Genomic DNA, 12,659 nt, shown 5'->3' with positions numbered 1-12,659 from the left:
GACAACATAAGGGTACCTTTGCACTTTATCTCCAACAACAAGGCATTATAGCACAGTATACCACACCTGGAACACCACAGCAAAACGGTGTTGCTGAAAGAAGGAACAGAACTCTCATTGGAATGGTTCGAAGCATGATGTCAAGATCTAAGTTGCCTAGTTTTCTCTGGGGTGAAGCACTTAAGACTGCAAATTACATTTTGAATAGAATTCCCACCAAAGCTATTAAGAGTACACCTTCTGAAGTCTGGACTGGAAGAAAGCCAAGCTTTGGACACTTTCATGTGTAGGGGTGCAAATATGAGGCAAGATTCTATAATCCCAGTGAGAAAAAGTTGGATTCTAGAACAACAACCTGTTATTTCATTGAATACTCAGAGAAATCCAAGGGTTTTAAGTTCTACTGTCCACAAGCACACTCAAGGATCCAAGAGACTCATAATGCAGTATTCATAAAAGATCAAAATGTTGCTGATTTGATAACAACTGAAGAATTCGTTTTTGAAAAGTTGAATGATACTCAAATTGCTGATTCTCCAAATAACTATATTCAAGTACCAATTTTTATTTTTCAAAGATCTTCAATAGTTGAGGATGAAGATACAACAATGACTGATGATGTTCCACAACCAGTTATTGATGGCCATATTGAAACTACAACTAAAGCAGTTATACATTAAAATGATCAATCTATGCAACAACCAGTACGACAATCATCCAAAATTCAAAAACCAGCAATATCAAGTGACTATGTGTACCTACAGGAATCTGAATATGATTTTGGTGATATAGATGACCCATTGACATATCATCAGGCAATGGCTAGTCCTCAATCAGTTTTGTGAGAGAAAGCTATGAAAGAGGAGTTGGAATCTATGTCAAAGAACAATGTATGGACATTGGTGAATTCTGATTCAAGTATCAAGCCAATAGGTTGCAAGTGGGTCTATAAGACCAAAAGAGATGCTGAAGGAAGAATAGAGAGGTACAAGGCTCGATTGGTTGCCAAGGGCTTTACACAAAGAAAGGGTATCGATTTTAGTGATACTTTTTCCCTAGTTTCTTTGAAAGACTCCATAAGAGTGATCATGGCATTAGTGGCTCATTTTTATTAGAGTTACATCAAATGGATGTCAAGACTGTTTTTCTTAATGGAGAATTGGAGGAAGTCATTTACATGAGGCAACCAACCGGTTTTGTAGAATAAGGGAATGACAATATGGTTTGCAAGCTCAATAAGTCAATTTATGGACTTAAGCAATGGACTTAAGCAAGCAAGTAGGCAATGGTATCTCAAGTTTGATAGAGTGGTTACTGCACATGGCTTCATTGAGAACAAATTGGATGACTACATATATTTTAAGTTCAATGGAACTAGATTTATTTTTCTGGTTTTATATGTAGATGACATTTTGATAGCTAGTTCAAATAAGCAATTGCGACAATAAACCAAAACCATGCTCAGTTCTAATTTTAAGATGAAAGATTTGGGGGAAGCTCACTATGTGCTAAGGATAGAGATTGTCCGAGACAGAAAGAAAAGGTTTCTAGGACTTTCACAAAAGGGGTATATTGAGAGAGTGTTAGCCAGATTTAATATGGAGAACTGCAATGGTGTTGATGTTCCTGTGAATAAAGGTGATAAATTTTCCCAAGAACAATGTCCACAATGTGATCCGAAAAATGAGAAGATGAAGTTAAAGCCCTATGCCTCTCTTGTAGGAAGCCTAATGTATGCAAGTATTTGTACTCGGCTTGATCTTGCATTCATTGTTGGTTTATTAGGGAGATATCAATCGAATCTAGGTGAGATGCATTGGGTGGCTACAAAGAAGGTACTTCGATATTTGCAGAGGACAAAAGGTTTTCTGCTAGTGTATGGGAAGAACAACATATTAGAAGTTGTTGGTTTCACTGATTCAAACTTGGCTGGAGATTTGGATGAACGGAAATCAACAGGTGGTTATGTTTTCATGCTCACTGGAGGTGCTATTTCTTGGAAAAGTGCAAAACAAACTATAGTGTCTACTTCTACCATGGAAGCAGAATTTATAGCTTGTTTTGAGGGTATGAAACAGGCTACATGGCTTAAAAAATTTATCAATGAATTAAGAATTGTTCATTCAATTCAAAAACCATTGAAGATGTTCTGTGACAATAATTCAGCAGTGTTTTTCTCCAAAAACAATAAATGGACATCAACTTCTCGGTTAATGGATGTGAAGTTCCTTAAGGTTAGGGAAAAGGTGAAAGAAGGTGTCATTATTATGGAACACTTGGCCACTGATTTGATGATAGCTGATCCTTTAACCAAGGCCTTGCTTAATGGAGTTTTCAAAGATCATATTACTCAAATGGGAGTACTGGATGCTCTTGATTAGTGGGAGTGGTCATAAATGATATCAAGAGCTTGTGGAAGCCTGTTGTGGAGTGCTTTACAAGTAGGAGTATGCTGCACAAGGTTTTCTGGAAGCTGAGTTATATAGCTAGTTTCTTGTTTCGTGTTCTGTAGCTAGATTTTATTTATGTTATCTAGTTAGTTAATGTTTTCATATAGTTCAACCTTTCCAGATAAATTTGTGATCAGTTGTTCAATGGAAATAGTTTGATAATTCAATAAAGCTTGAGTCAATATTTTTAACATTTTGATAAGCTGTTGGTGAAGTATAATATTTTGTTTTCTGTTTTGGGCTTTATGAGTGGGAGTGAACTTTTGGTTTACTCAAAAGCTGTGGGATATTGCTGCTAGCATGAATTGGACTTTGTGATTTATAAGATGAATCTGTACAATGTATTGCAAAGGAGTCTATGAATTCATTGACTAATATGTGTGAGTAGTATTCTGTTGGAAACATATATGTAAGACTTATGTGATCACCTTTATGTTGAATCTGAGATGATTATTTGCTATTGTGAAATCATACTCAAGTGGGAGAATGTTAGAGTATGAGTATGATTCATATAGTTTGATAATAATCCTTGTTGTCTCGGATTACAATAAGGAGGTCTTAATATGTTTATAAGAGTTAATTCGACTGTGGTTTGGATTGAAACTTTGTGTTAATAAGCTCAGGTATAGAACTCATGCTTGCACAAGGATTTGGTCTTGTAATCCTTGTAGGATTGTTATAAGGCAATCTAGTAGTATAAAAGCACAAGCCCCTGCTCTCACAAAGATCGCTCTTTTGTTCCAATTACCTATAACTTGGAAAGCATTAAGTTTTGCAGAAAGGAGAAGGCTTATGCAGATTTTCATGGCTTTTTCGTCCATGAACATGTCTGCAGATATGTACTGGTGTAATTGCTTATGTTCTTGGCTGATGAGTTAATCTATAAGTTTATATTTCTTCTTACACCATTTTCAAGTTAATTTATAGAGCAGGTAGATTATACCATTCTTCCATGATCTAATGCACCCGAATGCCTGCACGTAAATCTTACACACAAAACCATTACCGCGTCTAAAGCATCTCTAACTTAAAGTTGATGACAAGGTTTTGACAACTAACTAAATATGACATTCCCTTCTTTGAGAAAACTTCTGCAAGCTGTGCATAACCAAGATCAAATATATTTCTAGTAAATATTCCTCTAATCAAATTCTCTACCCACTTGACTTAATCTTCAATAGAATCGCTAAGGTCCATTACATTCTCAGACAGGTATATAGCCTTGGCATTCTCTTCATCCACATGTCCCAACCGGTTCAAAGCCTTAATTCTTGACAAAGTTGAGATCACATCCCCAAGAGCTGAAAGAGGTTTATTGATGTTTTGAGCTTCCTTAAGGTTTTCCCCTTGAACTGCAGTTTTTGCTCGACTCTCACTGCCACCCAAATTCACAAGCCAAAGCTTGCTAATCGTGGACCCTTCATCGAACTTAAGCTTAAGTTCATCTGACTGTGTAACCATCGCTGGAATTGCAAAAACCATATTGTTGAATTTGGAAATCACATCAATTTTATGCACATCAGAAAAGAGGTGAGAATAGTATTCCTCCCTTAACTTGACTTGACTTCTTATATTGTCAGCAAGAGATATACAATATTCACGAGGCAAAAACGGGTTAAGAGATTGAAATCTGCCCTCACGTATCGATCGTAAAGAAACTACCAAACTCAATGGGGAGTCTTCTTTTATTTTCTTGAGAGATACAATATCAACGTCCTGATTGCAGTCTGTGTTGTTCAAATATGCAGCAACTTGTGTAGCAACCATTGTATCACAGGCAGATTTTGCAACTACTTCATCAGCTAATGCTGAGTCTACAAAATGCGTATGTCCTCTATCACATAATAGCATATGATTCACATCACAGCTGGGACATACATTAACAGCTGCAGATACAAAATCTTTACCATACTTTTCCTCAAAAATATTCCTTACTGTGATCAGTTCAGAAATCTCATAGCACCTAGAAAAGGCAAATATTAAACTAGCAATTCCCCCTTTGACATTAGGCAGACATTCCCTTGGCTGTGTGATGGTAAAAATCTAGATACTACTAATTCACAGAAAAGCTTATTGAACTCATTGGCGGCCAAAATTTTATGTTTTCTTAACACATGTTCCACCCAGATTCAAGCAGTGGCATCTTGACCAAATTGTAGGAGCAAGGCAATGTCACGCCTTAATTGCTTCACCACCGCATGCCTCTTGTTCCTCAGTAATTTTATTTGAGCCACTGCCATCTTCAATTGCATTTTGCGAAATTGAGAGCCTCCACCCTTATCCCGAATGTCATTACAGTAACACATGTCACGATTGAGAACAGCATAGCAACTTGAGTCTGGATTTTTAGCAAACAGTTTCCATGCACAAAAATCCTTCTTCACAAATGTACCCACAAGATACCAACTAACCCATCCAAATTTATCTTGCAGGTATGCACTATAGTTATCATGCAAAAGAGAAAGGAATTTAGCCTCCGAATTTGCTAAAATGATACTCAAATTAAGAACTACCTCAGGTCCAGTTTTCGTAGTATCGGAGAACGAGTACTTATGAAGTAGCTGAGGAGCAGAGGTTATCATTTTCGATTCCGGAAGCAAGACTGTTGATGTAGCAAAGTTGTTCAAGTGTGGCGTGACGGCCGAAGTTGTCAGTGCTCGCAACATTGGTTAAGATGAGAATAATGGCAAAATGGAATGGTCGTGGACTGTCAACGAAATTCGCAGTGGGTTGTCGTCTCTGTCTTGTGTTCCAAGGTGTTGAAGTTTTAGGTGACCTACATCGATCGATTCAGCTACCTCAAAACACATCAAGGCTAGTAGCAACTCTACCGTTGTGGCCATCTTCGGAGCTCGAGTTGCAGAATAAGCAGTCAATAATGGCCTGATTGCCTAAGTTGCCATTGCTTGTAACAACGGTGAAGACGAAAGTAACTGCAGTATAAAATGGACTTCGATTGGCGATGGAATTCTCAGTGGATTATAGTCTCCTTGAATTCTGGGATAACCGAGACCAAGTGATTGAGTGTCATCGGAAATTATCGGGGCTGGATCGGAACGGTCCCCAGCACCAAAAGCCAAGTCATGGGGTAACAGAGCAAGGTCACGATGGACTGCGACGACTATTGAATCCATAACCTTATGGAATGCGAGTGCAGAATTCCGAATGGCACGGAGGTTAGCACACATCGAAGCTGCAAGGGAGTCAAGCGTGGCTGAACGTCACGTGTCTATGGCAGCGAGATGAGATGGATTGGATTGGACAAGAAAACAAGAGGGAAACCAGGAACAAGATGGCCGATACCAATGACAGGATCACAATTCTCATGACCATATTCAACCTGCAAGCAGCAATAGAAATGGCAAATGGAGAAGACAAAGAGGGGAGCAAGGCTCCAATATATTTTTTGGTTTTGTATTTCTGTTTGTAAAATTTGATCTCCTACAATTCAAGGAGCTCAACTTCTTTTATAGACTTTACACCTTCAGTGCTAGCTGGCATTTCTAACAAATTTCACTAAATAACAGGAATAAGCCTAATAAATCCAATATTAAACTCCTAATAGTGATTAAGCCAATCATTAAATCCTAAGTTCATAACAAACTGACCAGCGAATACTGCTGGTGTTCATGAAGAATCTTAATCCTTAGTACTAAACAATATACTGATATGGAAGAAAGTTCAACACCAACAACAAATCTAAAATTCGACAAAACAGCAAACCCTAAAATTTGAAAATTCTAATTAAAACACAAAATTACATAATCAATTGCATAAATAGAGAGAAAACAATAACTAGATTTAATCAATTGAAAGAAAATTGCAAGAAAAATAGGAGGAGGGGGAAGAACAGAAGAAGGGGCGGAACCTGGGAAGAAGAAGAAAAATGAGAAGATTAATTGGGATTCGAACGAAAAAGAAGAAGGCATTTGAGAAGACGAACCTGGATTCAGATGAGAGAGCAAGCACGCAAAAGGCCGAGAAACCTTCTAGAGAGGATGAGAGTGCATCTAGAGAGGGAGGAGAGAGCGACTAAATTGTCCCATGGTTTTGGAGAGCATAAGGAAGTGGATATTCACCGTATAAAATAAGTGGGTCCGGATTATTTAATTCGGTGGCTATTTAATACACCAAAAATCGTACTCCGTATTATTAGTATTATCCAGTGCCTTATACGGTGTGCCAAATGAGGCCATAAAGTACTAGAAATAAATACGAAATTATACAAAGTCTGAGGATCTAGGATCTTTGTTGCTAGAACCCCCTCGACTTGATCCCTCATCTCTTGCATGCCTCATTCCCACCACGTCTCTTTTTTCCAATGTCCAAAAATATTTAGAATTCAGAGACATTCCTACTAGAGGCTTGTTCATAGTGTCACGATCTGCTTGAGCCATCATTTCTTCTTTAAGCAACTCCATTTCTCGATTAAGTATTTCTCTTTGTCTCTGATTAGCCGCATCACTTCTCTCAGTAGCTGCTAAGATTGTTTGCATGGTCGCAACTTTTGATATTGATGCGGGTGGAATACATATAAATAAATAAAAATATTGTCGCATGATCCGCTAAACTTCTCCCACTACTCAAATTAGTGGAAGCATGAGAGAGAGCGTTTTTCCAACAAGTAAGCGAGTTGTTGAGTTTTTTCCAACGACCTTTAAGACCTTGACTACTTCTTGTGTCTTTTCCAAGCCTATCGCAAAACGTTGTAGTAATTCTACTCCACAATTCTCGCAACTGCATCTCATTACCCATAATCAGGTCATGAGTAATTTGAACCCAGCATTGACACAACGTAACATCTTCGATGAGCTTCCACGTAGCCATTTTTTTCACAAAAAAACATATGAAACCTTTGGTTGAAAGTGTTGAAAATATTGAAATGTGGTGTAAGGTGGAAAATGATGGTTAGGTATTTATAGGAAAAAATAATAAATTTTTTTATTTTTCGGTATTTTTAAACAATTTTTAGTAATTTTTTATTAACTTTTATTATGTTAATTAGTCTAGACCATTGAATTTGAAAAAAATTGAAATCCAACAGCCCAAATTTGGATATGTGGCCAACAGTCATAATTCTGATTGTTTCCTTTTTTTTTTTAATTGTTTTTTGGCCAAAAATCATGGACCATTGATCTAGGAATCGGACGGCCCAGAACGCACCATGTCACTAGCAATTGGTTTTGAATTTCAAAATTTTTTGACCGTTGGATAGAAAACTAGCCATTGGAAATCCAGTAGCCCAAAACGAGCCACGTGGCCTCTCCCGCTCTCATTTATAGCGCCTGCAACGGCAGGCCTCACCTCCTTTTTTCTGTTGGAAACGCATGCCCACGTGAGCATGTTTCTCACATGCCTGACACATGAAAAATCAATAGTGCCATGTGATGTCATGTTGACACCAGCGTGACGTCACATAGGCCGGGACATTGCTCAGCACGTTTTGGACTAGTGTACAAGCTGGCTTGGGCTGGGTGCCAGGCTATTTGGATCGGTTGGAGGGTTTTTTAGGGAAGCCAGCCTATTTTTCAGGCTTTGTGCCAGCCTACCCCAATGGGGTGAAGTTGCTCGACCTGACGCCGGCGCAACTCGAATCCATGTCTAACACGGATTTTGAAAATTCTAATTTGTTTTTTTTTTCTTCATAATAATTAATTCACAATATATGCAAAATAATATATTCTAAAGGGAATTGTTATTAGCACTCCTAAAATCTCATTTGGCACTCCAAACTTTCTATAATTAGAAAGAAACATACACTTGTGAGGAGTGTAGAATGAGATTTTTGGAGTGCTAATAATAGTTCCCTATTCAGAAAAGAATGCAAAAATAATAGATGCAAAATCAGTAATTTGGAACATGTAAAAGTTGGGTTCCTACATCATGGTAAAGGCTTATGCAATGATGACTGAAAAAATATCGACAATTAAGACCACGTTTTAGAAGAACTTGGATGCATAATGATAATTGTGAATTAGTCTGTAGCACCGTGTTGTGTCCGATTTTCTAAAAGGATAGAGAGGTGCGGCAAGAGAGAATAGAGAGAAATAAGGCGTAAGGAAATTATAGGATATATTCCCCCATTTTAGTGCAATTATTTATAGTAAACAACGAGGAAAGAGAAACTTGTCCCTCAAGAAAATACAAGTCTAATAGAAAAGAATCACTAGAAATGAGTAATCTTAAAATTCACAATAATTCTTGATTAAAATTCACCCGATGCGAATCTTTGGTTGTTGATAACCACGATGAGGGAATGATACTCATTTTCATACAAATTACATTCCTTTTAAATAAACATGTCATTGATGTTATCCAATAAAATTTCCCTTTTTTTTGTACAAAACAAAACAGATTTCATTCCTTTCAAGTAAACATGTCATAAATATGTGCTCCATACAATGTATTCAAGCATATGCTATTATTCAAATATAAGCTATATATACTCTCTTAAAATTGTATGTTATAACATCATATCAAATACTCATATTCAATACACCTAAAATTAAATATTTATAACATAACAATAGCATAAGACCAGAATAAATGTCGTATGCTATCAACAATATTATCATGGAAGGTACAAAAATGTTCTTTTTTTTTTTTTTTGTCATAACAACATAATTTCCTTTTATTCAAATAAAAAATATGTATACCAAGTTCTATGAACCACATTGACTTAGACCATATAAAACTTATCACATTAAAGAACATTTTGCAACCCAAGTGTTCTCCCACCAAGAAACTCTCCAGGGTTTTCGAAAATTTTCACTATGGCTTTCTACTTTAGAAATGTATTTCTGCTGATAGTGTTGGTGTTGTTCCTAAATATTACGTGCGAAGCAGGGATTTTGCCGCATAAAAGAAGTATTAATAGCACCAACGATGTAGGCGCAGAGTTGGCGATGCACTGTAAATCCAAGAACGACGATCTTGGTGCCCATGCAATTCCTGATAAAGGCAGCTACGCATTTACTTTTAGACCTAATATTTTGGGGACTACACAGTTCTGGTGCAGTTTCGCATGGGGGTCTGAATTTCATTATTTCGACATATACATACATAAAAGAGACGATTGGTTGTGTAATTACTGCTTGTGGATTATAAAGCCAACTGGTCCATGCATGTGGAACTACGATACCAATGCGTGGGACATTTGCAGCAAGTGGAACGAGAGTTAGTTTGAGTTTATATTAATATGCTAATAAGTTTTAATTAATCTCTTTGTCATGATGTGAAACTGAAACTGTAAGTGTCTTTAATTTGTGATATGCATATGGAATAAATAGGAGCTTGATGAATTGGTTGCTTTTATTTCTGAAATTAACTTTTTTTTAGTTTACTAAATTCTTGATTAGATTTTAATGGTGTGAAATATTTAGCTAGTGTCACGTGGTTCATACATAGCATTAGCAAGGACATTGGCAGAGGTGTGCGTGGTAGAGGGGTTGCCGAGCCAAAGCTGCACCCCCGCGCCGCTTTTGACAATTGTTTTGGGTTTAGGAACCAACTCCAAGCCGAAGTAGTTTAATCGAACAAAAGCATCCAAGTGCAAGCCATCGAAAGAAAACCGCAAATTAGAAGTAGTCATTTCTTAACGCAATCTTTACTCGCCACTGCCTTGCGGTTATCAATTAATATCCAAACAAATATGTCTGTTTTGCTCCCTACTTCTTAGATTGTGATGATGGGAAGTTGGACAGTTTCCAACTGTTGACCTATAAATTTCTCACCAGTTAGAGTTTCAACACTCTTAGTTGGAGTTGGCTTATTTCTTTTTGCTTCTTGAATTTTTCCTTTCCATTCTTCCTTTAAGTTTTTGTCTCGCACTGTTTTTTTTCCTTACCACTTCTTAAATATTTTGATTTGTTAGCTTGTGTTGACCCGAAAAATTACAATGCCTATGTGATGCGCAGACCGAGTAATTACGAGCTAACAACATTCTTCTTGCGAATGCAAGCGTGCCAACTTGCAATCGAGCTCAGTCGGGCGAGTCGAATAGATGGCCGTCTTATTAAATGTTATACGCTTAAACAGTAAGTCCAAGGAATATATAATTAAGAGAATATGATCTAAAGAAGTGAGATTCATAAGACCTTTCCCTTCCGCACACATATCTTAAACGTTTTAGATCATAGGATTACCAATTGAGCATTAACGACTCTGATAGATCAGTACATGTTATATCTTCTCTCACAGGATAGGGATTGATCTCGAGTCATTAGTGTGATGACACGAAGACAAGTATGTAGGTGCCCAATAAAGAGTGAGTCCACTAAACATGATCAACAAGGAGTTATCACTCTCATGTCACATGAGAACTCATGGTTGAGATAATGCAAAGTAGTCATTTGACTTGAGACATCGTAGTTGTTTTATAGTTATGTCCTTAGTCTTTGACAGTGTTAAAGGCACTCCATTTAAGGGTGGTGTCCACGATATCGTTGGGGCTAAGCTACTTAATCATGTGGGCATGTGAATGTACAACAAGCGATCTTTAACCTTCAAACCATTGAGGGAGAATACTCTAGATATGATTAAGAATCTTTGATAAGAGTATGAATGAGATTTAGGAAGTCGTTCCAAAAGACATTCATTGTAATCATATATAGTGATAGAAGAATCGCATTGGATAGTAGACATGAATAAACTATCAACCAAATAATGTGATCAAGAGTATTGAAATAGAGAATGATTTGTGGAAGCCCTGAAGATTTATAATCACTAAAACGAGAATTGAAAGTAAGTTTCAATTCACAATCGATTAGTAAGAGTTCTAATCGCCCACTGCCTCGCTAAAAGGAACCCAAGGAATCGCACACTATGTAAAGTAATGATTAAATAATATAACGGAGTTGAGTAAGGAAAATTAAATAGTGAAATTGTTTATGGCTAAGAATAATTAAAAGTTAATTAATAAAAGATGAAACGTTCATATCGGGCCTTAAGTTAGTTTCGGGCTTCATAACCCAAATGGGTTTTGGTCCACAAGACCATTAAGTTTAAGTTGTATTACAACTAAAACAAAATGGACAATTAATCCACTAACAAAGGGAAGCCGGCCATGGAGGGTATGTTGGTTTAATTTCAAGTTTGTCACTCAATTGTTAAGTAGTATAAAAGTGAAGTTATAAGGCTTAACATGATTAAGGTTTCTTTGAGAAAAGATAGATAACATCTATCTCTTTTCTCTCTAGAGAGGCCGGCCACATGGGGGGAGGATTCTAGCAACTTCTTCCTCCTATGTCACTCACAACAGCTCTTCGAATTTGGATGCTCACGCCCTGATTTTCTAGACAAATTAATCGCTAAATAGTCTCGTTTGAATAATTAACAATTCCCCAATTGAATCGACAGCGTGAAAATCGGCTCATGACGTTTTTTTTTTTTTTTTTTTTTTGAGATACAAAAGAGCGAGAACTTAAAGGGAGTCACCTCTAATACAACCAGCCCCTAAATAGTCAAATAAAAGAGCCCTACTCGCGACAGAAGGACAAGATCTATCCCATAATTGAAGGTTGCCATACTGGAAGCCAATACTAGCCAATACTCGTAACTGCATCAGCCACAAAATTTGCTTCACGGAAGATACGATTCTAGGAGATGCAGTCGAAATAGTCGGCAATACATTGGATATCCCTCTGCTTTTGGTAATCCAAAGAGCGTCTCCAAAAGTCAAGCATTCAGCAACGTTGGTAGAGGTCGACCCCAAACATCTAGCACCAGCAACCACAGGCACACCACGATCATCTCCGGGAACAAATCCGGCTGCCGCCACAGATTCTTTGACCGACCCATCAAAGTTTAATTTACAGAAGCAATCACTGGGAGGCATCCATCTAATGTTTCTTTTACCTTATTATTTACTAGTACTTGTTTTCTTATTAGCACTTAAGTAGTCTTTACCCAAACTAAGAGCTAAAAACCCAACTCTAGTGAGGTAAGGCTTAGCATTGTTAAAAACAACTTGATTTCTTATTTTCTAAATTTGCCAGCAAATCAATGAAGCAACACTAAGCTTGGATAATTCCTCATTACTTTTATAAACCGATATCAAGGGATGGAGAAATTAAGCAGTTCAATTCAAAAGGACTATCATAAACCATATTAGGGTGAACATTTACATCACCATAGTAATATTGTTGAAATTAACGTTTTTTGTAATTTTCTAATTGTAGCACTGAGAGTAAAATATATTATGCTCATATA

Source organism: Malus domestica, chromosome 16, assembly GCF_042453785.1.
Source record: "Malus domestica chromosome 16, GDT2T_hap1".
In the NCBI taxonomy this organism is placed as follows: Eukaryota; Viridiplantae; Streptophyta; class Magnoliopsida; order Rosales; family Rosaceae; genus Malus; species Malus domestica.
This window is presented reverse-complemented; position numbering follows the sequence as displayed.